The 13,699-nt window shown below is 47.3% G+C and overlaps 1 protein-coding gene and 1 pseudogene across 3 annotated transcripts in view; one reads left to right on the forward strand and one right to left on the reverse strand.

The window, feature by feature from the left end:
• LOC106508356 (uncharacterized) overlaps positions 1–13,699 on the forward strand; it is a 232,700-nt gene that overhangs the window by 99,161 nt on the left and 119,840 nt on the right. Inside the window, exon 5 of one of the 3 annotated variants that reach the window (XR_014813521.1) lies at positions 3,282–3,394. The exons of the other annotated variants lie outside the window; for them this stretch is intronic. The gene's annotated coding sequence lies outside the window, so the exon portion shown is untranslated. Of the gene's footprint in view, positions 1–3,281; positions 3,395–13,699 lie in introns of those variants that run through there. 3 annotated transcript variants of the gene reach the window in all.
• On the reverse strand, positions 4,729–5,343 carry LOC100738242 (high mobility group protein B3 pseudogene; annotated as a pseudogene).

A 13,699-nucleotide genomic window follows, 5' to 3' on the forward strand; every position in this document is an offset into this window, starting at 1 on the left:
TCGCCTCAGTTCTCAGGAGCAACTTTCCGAGACTTTGCTAGAATAAATGCACTCTGGAAAATGTCACCATTTCTCTCTCTTCTGCTCCTTCTCTTTCTTGCCTTTGTTGGAGTGGGGGATGAAAGAGGGAGAGGAAAAGGGAGAAGAAAAGGAAGTTACTGGAAATAATATAATGAGCATTCCCAAGCGCCTTATCTCTGGACAAAGCTTCTAACAGAAGGTGGTTATCAGCCTTTTCTATGTCCTCTGTTGTATTTATTTATAAATGTGCTTTCTCCCAGCTAATTATTTAAAAGTGGAGTGATTATAGCAAACTACCTGTCTGTAGCATTTCGTGACACCTACTAACCTAGCATTCTTTCTTATTTCTTATACGCCCATTGACATTTGCACAATAAGCCCATCCTACTTAAAAAGGAAAGACTTCCACCTTCTTGCAGAAGAGAAATAAGCTGGCGCCCATACAATTTGAAAACTTAAGCCCCCCGAATGACCTCATCCGAAATAGGACCTTTTCAGAGGGCAGACACAGAGTAGGGTTAACTCATTAAGGACTGTGACAATCCTGGGACAGACCAAGGGCTATTATAAGGGAAGTATTTTAAACCCTCCTTTCCTTCCCAGGCCTGTGGTGAGAAAGGCAGGGTTACCGAGTTGTTAATGTCCTCCTTTGAGCTTCTTAAAGGTCAGTCACAGCAAACCAGTTCCTGGTGACTTCCTAAAAGTTCAGGACAGGAAACAATCAAACACGCTACATCCAAATAGAAGCTGCGAGGACAACTTAGCTGGAGAGAATGTGATGGCTGCAGTTAAAATTAGCCAGGTCACCTTACTCTTCTGGAAAAAACCCTGGGAACCTGGCAACCGAATAAATAGATAGGAACTTCCTTCCCATTAATAAGCTCCTTGCCGTTCCGCACTGAAATGTTACTCCGAAGCCACACACCTATTAATTCACCAACACTGCGTCTCAAACAGTGTGGGCACTCCCCGAATTGTTAAGAAGACCTGAACGTGATAACTCTCAGTGCGTGTTATAAATACGGGATCCGAATATATTAGAATTGGAAATGTCTTATAAATCATGTACGTCAACCCCACTTTTTTTCGATGAGGAAACACTCGGAGCTGTGATTTGGCCAAACTCCGTCAGCTGTATTTACATTGGTTGTTGACCGTATCACTGACGTGTGTGTGGGTAGCGAATGCTTTTAATACCGAGCTGTAAATTCTTTGTCACTTGATCGAAATATCTTTGGTCGTTCAACCTTATCACTCAGCATCTGGCATATGGATGTGACTAGCTGCTACGTAAAAATAAGGAACATATAAATTAAAATTCAAAAGCGATATTGCAGCTAAACGTGGAAGACAGTCTTTCGTTCACAAAGCGTAACAACTCATGATCCAAAACATTTTAAAGCACTTCCTGTACCAATCGCCTTGTAGTAAAGCTCAATTGCAGTCAGCTCATTCTGCCTGTTTCCACTAGGTGGCGATGTATCTTTTTCTTTACAGTTTAAAGGCGTTTTCCAGGGTATGGTGAAAAATACATACATCTTTGAGTAGTTTTCTTTGAGTCAGCCCAATTGAAATGGAAGAAGCCTTAAGAAAGAGACATGAGAAATTAGAGATATATTAGGAAAGAGGACAGGGTTGTCTATAAAACCCAGAGTAAAAATGAATACATTTTGCTTCGTGTATGCTCATAATTAAAATTTACCTCAAATTTACAGGACCACATTAAAATTTTGATAGTCATTGTTTACTTGAAATCAAATTTGTTATTTATTAGCAGTAGCAATAAGCACTGAAAATTTTCGTAGTCCTCTTGAAACATCATCCTCAAGGTTAGGGCATAGTATTCTAAAATGCATTACTTACTTCCATAGCCTGTCTTCAATCAGGACCCTGAAAAAAATGCTCATCAAATCACTGTGTGTGTGTTTTAGTTTATTTGTTTCCATACTAGAGAGAAGTTGGTTCTGAACAAACAATAAGACAGAGACAATAAAGTCAGATAGTTTCCAGTAAATTGTTTGACTAAAGTTTGCTGGGGCTACTATAATAAAATATCACAGACCGGCATGGGCGGGGGGGCTTAAACAAGACAAATCAGTTTTCTTATAATTCTGGAGGCTAGAAGTCCACGGTCAAGGTGCTGGTAGGGTTGGTTTCTTCTGAAGCTTCTTTCCGTGGCTCACAGGTGGCTGCCTTCTCCTCGTGTCATCACGTGGTTGAACCTCTGTTGTGTGTGTTCCCATCTCCTCTTCTTTCAAAGCCACCAGTCACCCTGGGTTAGGATTCACTCACATGGCCCTTTTACTTTCATTGCCTCTTTAAAGGCTCTAACTGCAAATCTAGTCCCATTCCGAGGTATGAAGGGTTAGGACTTCAATATGCGAACGCATGTAAGGGGAATACAGTTGAGACCACAACAGCTAGTAAATCTCCATACACAGAATGCCTCATTTTCGAAATTGAGATATTGGGTACAGAACCAAAAATCCTAGTTTGAAAGTCTGAGTTCTAGAGCTAGGGAAAGATCTTAGAGATGATCTAATCCCCTGACTCTTGACCCTTCCCGTGCAGAAGGACCTTCAAAGCACGCCAGTGCCTGGTCCCACACCCAGATATTCTGAAGCATTCATCTGGAGTGGGATCAGTCATTAGCATTTTTCAAAACTTCCCAGGGAGTTCTCACTGTGGCCCAGCCAAAACGAACCCAACTAGTATCCATGAGGATGCAGGGTCGATCCTTGGCCTTGCTCAGTGGGTTAAGGATCTGGCGTTGCCACGAGCTGTGGTGGAGGTTGCAGAAGAGGCTCAGATCCCACATGGCTGTGGCTGTGGTGTAGCCCGGCCGCTGCAGCTCTGATTTGACCCCAGCCAGGGAATTTCCCTGTGCTACAGAAGCTGCCCTGAAAAGAAAAAAAAAAAAAAAAAAAAAAAAAACCAAAAAACTTTCCAATCATTTCTAAAATGAAACCTGAGTGGAGAACCACTGATTTAGACAAATATTTCCCAAAGGTGGATAGAAACTCAGCCAAAAGTTTTATTACAATGCCTTCGTTCTGGATCCCCAGAATTGGAGTCCATTTATCAAGCACCCTAGTAGTGGTTATCAACCCCAAGTCGGAGAAGCTCTAGTCCGTCCCTCTTGGTCTACGGGTGGAAAGCCTGAGGCTTAGCCAGTCGCTCATCCAAGGTCAGAGCTAGAGGATGGCAGAGCCGAAGGAGATCAGATGTTAGATGTCCTGAAACCGAATCTCATCTTCCAGGAGGGTCCTCTGTGTTAATCAAGAGCTGTGTGGACATGAGACGACCTTGTCGCTCTGGTCCCGGTGCCAGACCGCGTGAATCAGGCATGTCCTGACAAATCCAAAGCTCATGGGTAAGAATTATTACCGTTATATTTCCATTTCAAGTGCATTCCGGGGAGTTCCCTCATGGCTCAGAAGGTTAAGGATCTGGCCTTGTCACTGCGGTGGCTCTGGTTGCAGCCGTGGCGCAGTTCGATCCCAGGCCCGGGAATTTTTGCTTGCCTTGGGTGTGGCCAAATAATAGTAATAATAATGATAATGAAATCAAATGCCTTCTGCGAAGCTATATTGTGCGCAGGGGCAAGGGGCACCATCAGAACTGCTGGCTCATTGTGAACGCTGCGTCACGCCGGGCTGCCAGGCCCTGCCGCCCCACCTCCTCAGATTCAGGCCTGCGTCCTAGGTGGAGCTGTTAACAACTTCAGTGAGATGAAGCCGATGGAGGATCTGTTTCCCTGGCACCAGTAGCTTCTGCGGCAGAAGCTGATGGTTTTGAATCACTCACCGTCGGAAAGCAGCGGCCTCTGTGCAGGCGTTAGCTGGCCGATCGGTGAGCTGGATCAGGGAGCAAATGTGTAGCTCAGGAGATTTTCAATTTGGCTGCTCTTTTCCATCCTAACCCCATGGATAGGAGTCCCTGTCGTGGCGCATCGGGAACGAATCCAACTAGGAGCCGTGAGGTTTCGAGTTCAATCCCTGGCCTTGCTCAGTGGGTTAAGAATCTGGTGTGGCTGTGGCGCAGGCTGGCATCTGTAGCTCCAATTAGACCCCTAGCCTGGGGTCCTCAATATGCTGGGGGTGCGGCCCTAAAAGCAAAACAAAACAAAACAAAACCCGTGGGTATAGAGACCTCTTGGGGGCTTGGTGTCAAATCCGGAGTTGGTGGGTGAGGGCCGTAACAACACACACAGACAAATAAGCTGTGACATGACTTGGGAAAAACTAATGTACTGAATCCAAAAAATAAAAATCAAACCCCCCAGGGGGTGATGATTTATGAACATTTAAATTTTTTCCATAAAGATTTAGCTTCAAGGGAGTTCCGGTCATGGTGCAGCAGAAACAAATCTGCCTAGGAACCATGAGGTTGTGGGTTTGATCCCTGGCCTCGCTCAGTGGGTTCAGGATCTGGCGTTGCCGTTGCCGTGAGCTGTGGTGTAGGTCGCAGACGTGGCTCGAATCCCACACTGCTGTGGCTGTGGTGTAGGCCGGTGGCTACAGCTCCGATTCGACCCCTAGCCTGGGAACCGCCATATGTGCGAGTGCGGCCCTAAAAAGACAAAAGACAAAAACAAACAAACAGACAAAAAAAGATTCAGCTTAAAGGTTTTCTTCAACAGGAGACTTCTCAGTCACCTTTATTTATTTATTTATTTATTTATTTTTTTTTTGAGCAACAGTTTCTTTATTCATCCTCCTCCTCCTCCTCGTCTTCGTCGTCCTCTTCGACCTTTTTCCCCTTTTTCCGGGCGACTTTGGCAGGCCCCTTGGCGCCGTCGAACTTCCCCTTGGACTTATAGTCCGCGACATCCTTCTCATACTTCTCCTTCAGCTTCGCCGCCTTGTTGATGTACGGCTGCTTCTCGCTGTCACTTAAGTTATTCCACATCTCACCCAGCTTCTTGGCCACGTCTCCGATGGAGATGCCAGGGTTGGTAGACTTGATCTTGGGGCGGAATTCTGAGCAGAAGAGGAAAAATCCAGACGGTGGCCTCTTGGGGGCATTAGGGTCCTTCTTCTTCTTGCCTCCCTTAGCTGGCCCGTAATCCTTCATTTCCCGATCATAGCGCACCTTATCTGCCTTGGCCATTTCATCAAATTTAGACTTCTCCTTCCCAGACGTGGGTTTCCACCTCTCAGAGCACTTCTTGGAAAATTCGGCAAAATTGACAGGGACCTCGGGGTTTTTCTTCTTGTGTTCCTCCCTGCATGTCTGCACAAAGAAGTCATAAGCAGACATCTTGCCCTTTGGTTTCTTGGGATCACCTTTAGCCATCTTGACTGTATTGTTTGCTAGTCTACCTTTATTTTTTTGATGTTCAAAATGACCCAGACTTTGAGAAAAGAACAGCAAAATATTGACATGTTATGAATCAACAGAAGTGGGGGGGGGTGCTGATCTGAAACAAAGATCATCACTGAAGATTTTTTAATTTAATGTATATTTATAGCACTACAATTCAATATAACTTCAATATTTCAGAAACAGCAATTTTCTAGGCTGAGGATGCATACATTTTAACTTAAGTGTCCATAGGATTGCTGTTCTAAACCCTTCATGATGTTTCTCAAAGTGTGGATCAAGAACCACCTGCTCAGAGTCCTGCTGTGGTACGTGGGTTAAGAATCTGAAGCCGCATCTCGGATAGCTGCAGAGTCTCGGGTTCAATTCCTGGCCCAGGACAGTAGGCTAAAGTTACTGCAACTGTGGTGTAGGTCACAGCTGTGGCTCAGATTCAGTCCCTGGCCGGGGAACTTCCATATGTTGCAGGTGAGGCCATAAAACAACCACAACAACAAACACCACCTTCTCTAGAATCACCTAGGCTGGTTATTTAAAATGCAAGATTCTGGAGGTCCCCTTGTGGCTCAGTCGGAAGTTAACCCGACTAGGATCCATGAAGATGCCGGGTTTGATCCCTGATCTCCTCAGTGGGGCAAGGATCTGGCGTTGTCACAAGCTGCGGGGTAGGTCGCAGATGCAGCTCGGATCCTGTGTGGCTGTGGCTGTGGTGTAGGCTGGCAGCTGTAGCTCTGGTTCGGCCTCTAGCCTGGGAGCCTCCATGCGCTGTAGGTGCGGCCCTAAAATAAAGAAATAAATAAGTAAAATGCAAGAGTCTAGGCAATCTCAAGATTGCTTGTGAGACCTACACAATTTCCAGGAGTGAGTTGGAGACTCTGCATTTGCACAGCTACCTAGGCGATTTAGACAGCTCTCTCTCTAGGACTTCTAGAATGTCCAAGGATATTATCGCTCTTCCTCTGTCCTGGCAGCTCTGATGAAAACGGAGACAGGAGTCTCTGGGAATTATCTTCTTCAGGAGCTGTCTACTCGCCAAGTCAATGACATGGCGCGGTTGCTCTTAGCGAGCCTCTGTTTTCAGGATCGGTTACCTGACTTCCCAGTTGCCTGTGCTCCTCGGTCCCTGGGTAGGCTGTTGGGAAGAGCTGGTAGGACAGAGACTCAGAAACTGTACCTACTAAACCTGAAAAATTTCCTCCTGAAATGTTCAAGGGAAGCCACCATTCCAGAGAAGAGGGAAATGTATGCTGTCTGAAATCCCAAGTTCCTGTTTTTGAGCTACTATAAAATTGGCTTCATACCAAAATAGATGTATTTTGAATATTTAAAGGATTTAAGAAATTCAGATGTGAGCTGCTGGCAATCATGCAACTTGTTGAAACTTGTCTTACCATGCTATTATCTTTACTATGCGTGGAATTCGGTTTTTGAAAACTAGGTTTTCTAAGCATCTCCCTGGCTTTAAGTTTAGGCATGTTTTGAGGCCTAATCAGCGCTTTCAAGTGCAGCCTCCAAATCAAAGATCTCTGATTTGGAAGCAGTTTTAGGCAGTATCACCCCCAGAAGTGAGGTATCTGTGCATATCAGTGCTCACCATTCCTTAGATGGTTCCACAATTAGAAATTAAGCCCAAAAGAGCCATGGGGGAAAAATACCTTCAGGTAAAATCAAATGTTTTTTTCTTGCTATTTATTTACACCGGTGGGAATTTTCTACGCCACCTCTTGGCTGGCGGGAAGGACTAAGAGGCATCTAATAAAAGGCAGAGGCACCTGCGGATGAGAAGTTCTGAGCGAGCAGATTAAATGTCCACAAAGACAAGCTTCAGGAGTTCCCGCTGTGGCACAGTAGGTTTAGGAATGCAGCTGCAGCAGCTCGGTGGCTATGGAGGTACCTGTTTTAGTGGGGGTTAAAGGATCTGGTGGTGTCGCGGCTTCTGCACAGGCTGCAGCTGCGGCTCGTATTCAGTCCCTGGCCCAGGAACGTTCCTATGCCAGGGAGTTAGCCATAAAAAGAGAAAGAGAGAGAGAGAGCCTTCATGACCTTTATTTACCTCTCCCTAACCCTGCTAAGCAAATGGTTTAACTTACACTCTCTCCAAAAGCGTTTTAACAGAGGAATCTCATTTACCCTCTTTCTGGGAGGCACCCTACAGTTACATTCCCCTTTTCATCTTTTTCTCCACCTTCATTTGCCTCCTGTGCTGGACCCCTGAGCCTGCAGGAGCCTGTGGATACTAAGAGTTTTCTAACTGCATGATTTGCATTGTTTCTTGGGCTGGGTGTCGCTGTTTGCCTATGGTTTTCTTTCTCGAAGACCCAGTGAAATCTTGCCAGAGGGGAAAACAGATCTTAATTCATTTGTTTCTCTAAGAGAAAAGGAGTTATCAATTTTTTTTTAAAGTTTCACACGTCACAGAAAAAGTTACTAAACACAGAAAAAGCTACTCTTTGAGTCCTGCAAGCGATGGTGTGACACCGGCACACCCATTTGAGATGCATCGCCAGAGAAAAGCCTAATTATACTGCATTTTCCCAGATTGCAACCCCCACAGCGGATGTGCTCTGGGATCCTGGTCAAGGGTGGAACTGTTTTTGGTTTTCTCCCCTGAAACCCACAGTCCTTCCCCACCCCACCCCACCCCCAAAAAAGCCAAAAAAGGAGTGGGGAGTGAAAGAAACTTGGAATTAGCGGCTAGAGGGCTGAAGAGAAATGAAGGGACAAAGAACTGATAGAGCTACAGTTACTTTTGACCCATGAATTTTTCTTCCCAATCTCATTCCTGCTCTTAGTTTACAAAGGATCTTAATATTTCCCTGAAGACTTGACTCCCTGGAGAATTTGGGGCAGAGATAAAAGTGTAGACATTCTTCAAATCTCCACTTCAAAAGAGGGGGAGTTATGATAAAACAATGCAGCCTAGCTCAAGTCCATTTAAAAACACTAAGACCCGTGAGCTGGCGTCGAGGCTCCCTTCTAATGACGTTGACGGATTGATTGGTTCCATTCATGGATTGCCATGATCTGGAGACCCAGTGGTTTTCTGTAAGCACTAAGACAGCGTAGGTTTCTCAGCAAGATGCCATGTGTTACGTGGTACCCAGGAAGAGAAACGGGTGGCTCTTCTGCATTTTGACCATCTTTTCAACAGCAGCGCAAACTGTGGCTAAGACGCTGCTGACAGCCCTGTTCATTCCTAGTTTTTTGCTTGCATATAATTTTTAAGGACTGGGAGCACATTGTGTTTATAACTTAAAATTATTCTAGCTAAGCCAACAAAAACTACACATCCCTGGATGGACCCACAGGCTTACTTGATTTTATTTCTCAAATGTTTTCTCACCGACCCTTCCATAAGTTTAGGACAGAAGGATGGAGCATTGAGTAGTTAACTGCACATCCACAAAATTGAACCAGCTGTCACTCCCACCACAGCTTAACAATGGGCAAAGTTCATTAAAGAAAGTCAAGGTCACAAAAGCATCCTTGTAGAGGTACCAGAGCATCCTGGCCACCTGAGGAAGGGAAGCTGGCAAAAGTATATTTCTCACCAACTGGAAGTCAATCACGCATAATAGTATGAAAAGCGTCTATAGGGATGATTTCATTTGCTCTTCAAGACACAGCTGTGTGATGAGCCCACAGGCAGCAGTATTCACAAGTTCCAGTAGACTGAGACACATGGATGGAAAGGCCACAAAATAGGGAACAGGTTTCCGATTTAGGAGCCACTATTCGTGCCATTACATTATGGAAGTATATCTCATCTTCCTGCTCTAAAATGACAGCCATCCCAACTGTACAGTCGTAAAGCATGACGGACTGGGACCCTTAGCAGGATTTCTCCTGGGTAGGTGGTGAGAATGAAACCAACTCAATGTAGGAAAAGTACTCAGAAGAGTGCCTGCCAATTCTGTGTCTGTGTGTGTACTAAAATGGATATGTACATTTGTATATATAAATACACATGTGTGTAATTATGCCTACACACATGTAAATATATACTATCTGTGCAAATATGCATTCATATATATACCAGTACACACACAACTTGAAAAGGGATAAGAGCAATTATTGTAACCAGCTCAGCTATTCGAGTAGGACAACTTACCAGACCTCTAACCCTGGAGAATTACAAAAAAGAATTTTTAAAAGAACTCTTTCTTCAGTTTCTTCATCCTCTAGTCCTGAAGAACAGACATGCTTCTATAAGTTTTAGGTCTGATTTAAAATAAGAAAAGCAAAAGTCTGAGTTCCCTGGTAGCCTAGTGGATTAAGGGCTCAGCACTGTCATTGCTTTGGTTCTGGGTCACTGATACAACTGATATAGCGCAGGTTCCATCCCTGGCACCGGGAACTTCTGTATGTTACAGCCACTGCGCGCGCGCGCGCACGCGCGCGCACACACACACACACACACACACACACACACACACAGGAGAAGAAAAGCAAAGCAAAAGTTGCCTTAGGAATAGGGCCTGTGGGGGTGGTGGTGCAGAGAGCACCCCTCCCACCTACCCAGCCAGATTAGGAAGCGCAGGCACTCAGGCCCACCAGTCTAACCCATATGTTTCTACGGCAACATTCTAGGCCTCACAGCCCACCTGTCAATCAGAACACATTTGGAAGTGGAAGGGGAGGTGCCCAGCTTCTCTCTCCAGTCCCGGTTCAGTTTCTGGGCGGGCTAAATTTTCCACACCCCTCGGAGGTATTTTTGCACCTTCAAGGGAAAACAATTTTCCAAGCAAGACCAAAAGCACATCAGTTCAAAAGTCAGACTGGCTGCTTCCTCTTCAAGAAGTGACTGTGTGCCAGCCCGTGTGTGTGTGTGTGTGTGTGTGTGTGTGTGTGTGTGTGTGTGTGTGTGTGTGTGTGTTGGGGGGGAGGGACTGGCACTTGTCTGTCTCTTCAAATCCCTGGGTAGGGTGCAAGAAAGTCCTCCGTGCTCAGTGGGCTGGTGCGACCACCACAGCAGTAGGTTGACTGAATGGCTGAGAATCATGGGGGGGAGGTCTTAAGGCAACTCCAGGAATGACACCCAACCTCCAGAAGTACTTAAGACACGGAGAGGAGCAGAGCGTGGACGTGCGGAGGGATTGAGGGCAGGGGAAACAGGAGATGCTACAGAATGAGCCAAACGGAGTCCAGATCACGAGCTGGGGCAAGGGCAGAAAAAAGAAAGAAACGCTAAAACCTCGGGTTGGGTCCTTGCTGGCCGCGTGGTCGCCACCCCGCCGCGCCCCCGCGCCGCCTCCCCCAGCGCACCTGCCGGGGCCTGCGGAGCCCGGCGGACTCCCCGCCTGAGCCGGCTGCGCAGCCCCGGCGGGGCGGGCGGAGCGGAGTCCGGGCCGCTGGTGGGTGGGGAACGTGAGGAGACGCTCCTGACCCACGAGGCGAGCCGCCGTGGGGCTCGGACCCTGGGAGTCGGGGTCGAGGGTGCGCTTCCTGGCCGCGTTCAGGGCATGGCAGGTCGGGGTGTCCACCGTTCCCGCTCACCGGGCGGCGCCTGAAAAGACCCGCTGCGGGCACGACCAACTTCCTAGAGGATGGGAAGCGGGCGGCGCCGAGCGGTCCAGAAACCGGGGTGCGCGCTCACCCGCCGGGCGCACGACTGCGGCGGCCAAAGCGGCATCCGGGCCTCAGGGGGCCGCAGAGCCCAGAAGCGGGTCCGGAACCTGGGGAACTTTCCCTGGGGAATCCGGAGTCGCTCTCAGCTCACCAGCGCCTACGAACTGGTGCAGGGATGCGCGTGCGTGGTTTCCTCCGCCCTCTGGCTCCCGCGCGCCTGGGAGCTTAAGCGGTCGGCGGATCCTGGGAAAGGCGGCCGACCCCCCCCCCCCCCACTCCACAAACCCCCGAAGAGAGGGCTTCGCAATCCGCGCGGAGCGAGGGGGCTTGGAGATCACAGACGCTAGGCGCCAGGTCAATCCCAAGCCGTCTGCCCTTGACTGGGACGCAGCAAAAGGCGGTGCAGGAGCCGCCGAGCTTTCCTTTTCCCCAGGCTTTAGGATCTGCGGTCTCCGCAGGCCACTCGCCTGGACTGCAGGGCACCAGCCAGCTCCAAGCCTGCGTGACCCTGTGACCTGTTTCTTCCGCAGCTGTGTGCAGACATTTCTGTCTATGGCCTCAGCCCTCAACCTCAGCTGCTCAGCAGAGGGATGGGGCTGGGGAATCTTAGAAACTCTCATCTGAGAAAGTTAAGGTACCTCTGAAAGCTTGAAAATGCAACGTTACAACAAAAGGTTTCTCAGTTTGCCTTGGCTGAAGGCAAAACTGGCTTTGGGCACCCTTCCTCCATTGCATCCTGCCCGAAAGATCTTGTGGGCAGATGGGTCAGAAAAGCTGCCAGCCCTAAAGTGTCTGCCACGAACCCACGTACCTGGACCGCCTGAGCAATAGCTCTGCCAAGGCTCGACTTTCTTCCCTGGTGATGAAGATTGTGGCTCTGCAGAAAGGAAACACAGGGGAAGCTCGGGAAGTGTCTCCACATGTCCATCAAAAAAAAAAAAAAAAAAGGATTATAGGCTATATGAGGAGGTCCTTTGCAAACTGCAGTTTTGGCTTATTTTTTCTTTAAATCTAAGTTTACCTTTGAATCTCCAACAGGTAATAAAGCCAGCATAGCAAAAAAGTGGAAGGATGGGACAGAAACCAAATAGCATTCAAGCCTTTTTGATATTTGGTTTTTGCTTTTAAGTTAGGCCCCAGGCAACCGAGTTGGTTGGTTGTTTGACTGGTTTTTTTAAACGTTTGCTCCAGAGATCCACTAGTGTTCTAGGTATGGACAATTCAGCCAGCCTTGAGGCCCACCTTCCATTTGTCCTCAGATATCTTTCTCAATTTTTGCCATCAAATTTACTCCACAACCAACCTTGGTCTTTTCTCTAGGAAGCCCCCTTCAAACTTAATTGGAGCCTGATTAGCCCATTAGAAGAAACAATTCCGAGGTACTAGAAGTGCTGCAAAGAGAGCAGAACCTGTCTCACTCCTCGTACAGATAAGAAAACCAAGAAGCAGTTGAATTAATGATGCCAATAATGATGCAAGGTCATAGGAGACACGCAGAGCAGAGTTAGAATGGGATCTGGGACTGTTCTCATCACATTCTGCTGAGGGGCACTGTTTCCAATCACCCAACTGTTGCCTAGGAAAACTGAGAGCAGGCCTCAAAGAAATGTGGCGCAAAGAGTGTTCAGATAATCTTAAGAAAGTCAGCCTGCTTTTCACCCACCTCCGTCTCGCTGTAGATCTCTCATCGCCCTACCCCTGGTCTCTGCACCTTAGGATAATGACAGCTTTAGAATCGTTTTAGGGAAGACCATTTAAGGCCTGTAATGAGAACTTCTGCCCGTTTCCCATCTCAGACATTTTCACGAATATTCTCCTTCTGACATAAGGGAGGGTTGGCATACGTGAAGGAAGAAAAACCCGGGGAGAATACCTCCTGTGATAGATAAGCCAGTGTAGAATCGGTTACTAGAGCATCGATAGAGGGACTCCGAAGTGGTCACGACCCTAAGACCTAAAGGATCGATGTTCACTTGGTCTTGCTTTTCTCGGCTGCTGGACACATCACACACCCCTGCATGCGTACACCCTGTTTAAGAACCATCGTCGGCATGCGAAGAGTACACAGGGGCTTTTATAAGAGGAAGGATGGGGAGAGGAGGAAAGTCATCCGGGTGTCCTGCATTGTAATGCCCCAGGGCTGGTCTTTCCAGAGCCGTGCAGCTGTTCAAGCCTTTAGAAGGAAAGCGGGGCCCTGCAATAGACAGTCCATCACGGTCATTTCACCTTGGTTTCTAGGGAAGCGCTGCACGTGGTTTCTTAATGGATGATGATGAAAGCGGAAGGGTTCTAGAGCACAGGACGCCCTTTCATGTCCACATCACTAGTAGAACCTCAAGTGGGCTTTTTAGCTGCTCTCCCCGACGCAGGCCTGGAAATAGCCTCTGGCCCACTTGTGGAAAGGCTGGTATCCTGCTGCTGAAAGGAATGCTGACATCCCAGGGTCAGCTTAGCTTCAACGGCAGGCATCTTTGTTTAAATGATCTGTCCTTTGATCAAGAATCTCAACACGTTCCAGATAAAGGTTCTCCAAGTAATAATCAAACCATGCCTTCTCACCTTTGGGCTCTAAAGTGGTGTGGAGTAAATAGCGCAAGTGGGGCAGGATTGATTGTCCCTCTTTTCTGCTACCTCTACTTTCCAGGGACTCAGTAGCCACACATTAAAAAAAAATTTCAAAACACTTTCCAAATAATTGCTTTGAAGAAAATAGTCATTTATTGTCAAAGCATCCAACATACCCAGATAATCTATAAAGTTTAATAAATCTTTCCAGGGATAAAAG

Source organism: Sus scrofa, chromosome 8 (genome assembly GCF_054392235.1).
Source record: "Sus scrofa isolate SSC_HxYL_T2T_F1_AM1 chromosome 8, Sscrofa_HxYL_maternal_Yorkshire_Landrace_v2.0, whole genome shotgun sequence".
Lineage (NCBI taxonomy): Eukaryota > Metazoa > Chordata > Mammalia > Artiodactyla > Suidae > Sus > Sus scrofa.